This window comes from Octodon degus, unplaced genomic scaffold, assembly GCF_000260255.1.
Source record: "Octodon degus isolate 3935 unplaced genomic scaffold, OctDeg1.0 scaffold00041, whole genome shotgun sequence".
NCBI classification, from domain to species: Eukaryota; Metazoa; Chordata; class Mammalia; order Rodentia; family Octodontidae; genus Octodon; species Octodon degus.
The window spans coordinates 9,753,924-9,759,627 of record NW_004524617.1 but is presented as its reverse complement, the minus strand read 5'-3'; positions in this window follow the sequence as shown (position 1 = coordinate 9,759,627).

Below are 5,704 nucleotides of genomic sequence, written 5' to 3'. Positions count from 1 at the left end.
AGAAGAAGAAGAAGAAGAAGAAGAAGAAGAAGAAGAAGAAGAAGAAGAAGAAGAAGAAGAAGAAGAAGAAGAAGATCCTAATTTATCAATGCCAAAAACTCATTATCTTTTTGTATACATCAAGACCAGGAATTTGATTAATCAAGGATATAGGAGTAAATCCACAATATTTGATAATAAGACCATTGAAAAAGACTTCATATATGACACATACAAGCACCAAACTGGTCATTGGTAAAGTTGACACCCTGGATATAAGTTGTTTAATAGCTTCACTGATAAAATAATTGAACAATGTTGTATAACTTTTTAGGTGCCTCTGTATGACTTACTTTACTTGTTTATATCTGAATACATATTGAAAATTTTTTTAAAATATACATCATAAGCTCTATATACCTTAAGATGAACCCAATAAAAATAAATTTGATTTCCATAGGTATTATTGGATTGAATAAATGAAAAAAATGACAGTTCATGGATCACTTAAAAATACAATTCAAGGGGGCCTGGCCCTAGCTCAGTCCTTTAAGTGGCTGCTTCCACAAAGCTGTCAGCCTCAGGTTCCTGGAGTTCGAACCCCACAACTCTCCCGCTGGCCAAAAGTGCCCTGAAGGCATTCGAGGAAGAAAAAAAAAATATAATTCAACTACTTCATCACAAAGTATTTAAGTATGTGTTGTTTAGCTAACTGATAGGAGGTCTTTGGCTAATTTGTAGGTCTTGGAGCCCAGACCTCTAAGGCAGCCTAGATTAATCTTTTCTAGATTAATTTTCTGGGTGTGAGGCAGTTGTACATTTCTAGTGAGATATCAGATAGTGTCTATCTGGTACTACTATGATCATATTTTGAGAGTAGTGCTCTGCAATACTTTGAACAAATATAACTTTGCACTAAGTTTACTTTGAGAGTAACGAGATCATTCACTAATGTAACCAAAATCTTCATATTTAGATAAATTGGACAAATATAACTAATACAACTTGATTATAATGAACTTTTTAAAATTTACTCCTTAGTATCCAGTTAGCCTTATAAAAAAGAGGAGGACAAGCAAATTTTCTATGTTGATTTCTGCAGTGATTCATGAAAGCAAAGTGTTTTCTTACAAATAAGAAATTTGTTTAAATTTAATTTTTCATCAATGTCTAACTTTATTACATTAAAAATTAAAAACATTTAAAAATAAAGCAGTCTTGCCTTTCTTTTGGACATACTAGGAATAATTTATATTGTAAAAAGACATCTCTGTAGGTTGCTTGGTATTAATGGGAGCTAACTCTTATAGTGAAGTATTTAGAAATTATAGACCCTAGTCTTCTCTGGCTAAAGTATCTACTATTCTAATTACTTCATGTCTTATGAAGGCAAGATATACTTTTTTTTTTTTTTTGGCAGAATCAGGGATTGAACTTAGGCCTTTGAGCTTGCCAGGGAAGCACTTATTCCATTTAGCCATCTCCCTGGCCCCAAGACATACCTTTAAGTTGTGTCATTAATACTTAATAATGGTTTCTTATTACTGTAAATTTTGGAGCTATTAAAACTGCAAATACCTAGACTTCATCCCAGACGTAGGTGGTTCCTGGGCATGTACTTTTAAAATTTTATTTTACTTTTAATTGGCATATAGTGATTGTATATATTTGTAGATTTTTAATATATTTCTGACAATGTATATATATTATACAATGAACAATCAAGGATAATTAACATATCCATCACCTCAAACATTTATCATTTTACTGTGGTGAAAAATCTAAAAATCTTCTCTTTCTCCTGTGTGGAGATTTAACTCAGAGCCTCTGCACTGCAGTGCAACCTCTGATCTTCTTTATTTAATTTTGAGACACTAAGTCTCCAATATGTCCAGCATATGTTTGAACTTGAGATCCTCCTGCTTCTGCCTCTTCCTGGGATTAGAGAGGTGTGCTACCATGCCAAGCTTAGAATTTATTTTTTATGTTTTTAGTACAGGGTCTATAGGGTCTTACTACACAGATTGGACTTATAGCGATTCTCCTGTTTTTAGCTTTCCAAGCTCAGGGATTACAGGTGCGTTCCACCACGCCCAGTCTCATTCATCCTCTCAGCACAATCTGGGGGTGGGGCTGGCTCCCATGCCAAGGATTGAATCCCGGCCACTGTGCTCTGCCTAAGCAGGCACTTTGGTCTGCTGAGCTATCAGGCCAGCCCTAAGCTCAGAAAGTTTTAAAGCTCTTTATATAGTCCATATATGTGACTATGAGTTGATGTTATTTATTTATGCATTTTTGTGAAGGTGATAATGAAACATGGTAGAAAGAGGTCTCCACTAGCCTTACACCCTCATCTCTACCATTCTCATTTTTAATCTCTGAAGAGAAGATAAAAAGAACTTGCTCCAACTTCTCCTGTGAAACTAGAAAACACATACTAATAAAACTAATGATGTATGAAAAGAATAAGAGGAAAAAGACAGAGTAAAGCAAAAGTAAGATTGCCAGCTTTAGTAAACTAAAATACAAGATGTTCAGTTTATAATTAATATTTTAAAACAATTATGTCCTGTGCAATATTTGAGACTGATTTTATCACAGAAATAGCCATTGATTTTTTTAAAATTTAAATTTAACTGGGCTGCTTCTAATTTATTTGAGAACCCTACACATGAGGATTGTTGCAGAATCTGAGAAGAAAGTGTAGTTAAAAAAATATATAGTTCAGGGTATATATCACCATATACAGTTAGAAAGACAATAATACATCAACTGAGATGTAAAACCAATTCATTAAGTGGGAAACACAACTCTTCACTAAAGTTAGAATGTTGGTAAGAGCTTAACTGTTGGTACCAGTTTTAATGTGTTCAGGTTTATATTTTTATAAACACAGCTTGGGTTTTTTTCTCCAAATATCATAGTTTTATCAGTATGAGGTTGGGATCAGTGGCAGATTGGGATGCAAGTGAGATACCAGAGTAAAATTGGAACCTTTCTTTGACCGTTAATAGGAACCTCAATCTGCCTTGCCAGAACAGAGAAGTGATCTAACCCCTCACCTCCCACCTTCCCAGTCATTCTCTTCAAGCAGTAAGATTTTCTTTGAAGAAACACGGGAGAACAGAATGTGACTCAGTTGACTTTGTGGCTCAGTTTCTATAAACTTGTTCTTATCTCTTCATTATTGTCTTCAGAGGGTCAAAAGGGAGCAAACAGAAATGGTTTGGTATATTAGAGAGACCATGAACATATATATGAACAAAAAAGTAACAAGATGTCATTATTCTGTCCCTCATGGGTAGATAATGGAAAGTATTATTATACTCAAAAGGTACAAAAACTTCCAGGGATGTGTCATTTCTCCATGCTTTTAGCTTTCCTTAAAACATTTACTACATGGATGGTTCAACTGCAAATAGGAAAAACAAATGCAGGCTTCTGACTGAGATAGGCATTCTAGAAGCCCTGATACTTCAGACGCCCCCTAGACATAAGATTACTCTTTGTAAGTGAGTTTGTGCAGAGATATAAAGAGTTAAAGAAAAAAAAATACTCTTTCATATACTTACTTGCCATTTGAATTTCTTTCTTTGAGAAGTATATATTCATCTCAGATGCCATTTTTGGATTAGGACTTTGAATTTGGTGGGCTTGATTTTTTCAAATCCTTATATTCTAGATAGAACACCTTTGTTGGAGGGACAGCTGGCTGTAATTTTTTCCCAGTTTGTGGGCTTTCTTTTTACTCTGTTGGAGATTTGTTTTAAAGTACAGAAGCTTTTCAAAAAGATGAGATCTCAGTTCTTGATTCTTTGAAGTATTTCCTGAACAGTGGTCATTTAAGAAAATCAAATTAAAACAAACTGAGATTCCATTTCACCCCCAAAAGAATGACTAACATCAAGAAGTCAGCCAATAACAAATACAGGAGGGGCTGTGGGGAAAAAGAAACACTTCAGTACTGTTGGGGGGAGTATAGACTGATACAACCACTATGGAAATCAATATGAATATTCCTTTAAAAGCTAGATTGGAGATCCCATTCAAGTCAGATATTCCTTCCTGGGTGGTTTTGAAGAAGAACTGAAAACCTCATCCCACAGTAATATATGTTCCACCACATTTATAGCAGCACAATTTGTCATAGCTAAATCCTGGAAACAAAACAAATGCTCATCAACTGAAGAATGAATAAAGAAGATGTGGTGTTTTCACACAGTGAGTATTATTCAGCTATAAAACAGGATAAACTTGAGTATTTTGTTGGTGAATGGATACAGCAAGGGAACATACTCTAAAGTGAAATAAATCAGATCCTCATGTGAAAACATCATATTGTCTCCCTAGTGTGAGAACTTGAAAGATAAAAATGGAATCTGAAGGGTACAATAGATACTGGGAAAAGGAATTTAACTTATTCAAAAGGAAAGAGTTACTAGTTGAGGAGGACAGGAGAGGGAGTGGGGGAAAGAGATTTATCTATGTATGTAAGCAGGATAGTTTGGACAACTGTACTGCGCGTTGCTGCTGGTCTATGGAAAAGAGCAGGTAATACCTAAATTTTGTTTCCTTCTTTCAATTGTTTGTACTTTTTCTCTTCTTAATTTCTTATAGATTTCTTTTTTTTTCTTCTTCCAATTTTAAATGTATATATCTGATAGTATAAATAACTGGTTGGAAGAAATACTATGTATTATAAAAAATAGTGTGTAATTCATATTAGTCTGTTAAGTGAAATTCTGTATCACTTGTAATGTTTTCTGTTTAAATTCTAATTTTTACTGTCTTTAAAAATAAAAAAAATGAAAAAAATTAAAATGATTGAAGAAATTAAATGGTATGGTCAGTTCTGTTAAGGATCAACCTAATATAGCTGTATAGGGAATTTAAGGTTTATATCTGACTATGTAAAATGGGAAAGTTTTATAGAGCTGCAAGTAGAAGTTCTAAATCAGAGAGAACTCAAGATTCATAAAATGTAAGTGTCGGCAACAGTAAAGCATGACTGTATTGAAATGTCTATAGTGCACCAGCATCCTATAGACCAAAAATTGGATCCTGTAGTTGGCCTGCTGATACTAGTTAGCTGTGCCATGTCAGTAATACATGGAGATGAAGCTGTGATATCACATCTGGTTGTGTTAGCCATCATCTTATACTCAGTGTTAGCACAGAATGAAACATCTGCTCTCATCAAACACTGATGAAGCCCCAGAGAAAACTTTCACTCAGACACTGCCATTAAAATAGAAGAGTACTGTGTCCAAATGCCATGATGATTTAAGATTAGGATCATTGCCAGCATAGAAGATGAATACTGCTTTGGACCATGGGAAGTATTTGAGTGGCAGAACCATTTAGGTTAGAGTAAGGACAAATTAATTGACTTGCTAAATTCTTTCCCCCAAAATGAATGCAAGAAAGTCTCATTCAAAGAAACAACTTCCCAGTGGCCTTCAAAATAGGCTGCTTGTGTTTCTTTCAAAGTTTTATCATTAAATGTGATTTAGGGTGAGATTCTCCAAAGCTGGACACAGCAACTGAGATATTTTGCAATAATTTTAATTTACATTTCTCTTCAAATTATTCCTGTGATGACTTAATCACATGCACATAGACTCATACTAAAGCTATAAAAATCTGGTTTTATATATAATAGGTTTAGTAATTTAAAATTAATTGTACAACTCAGCTTTGAACCTGTACTGTAAGAACATGTAAC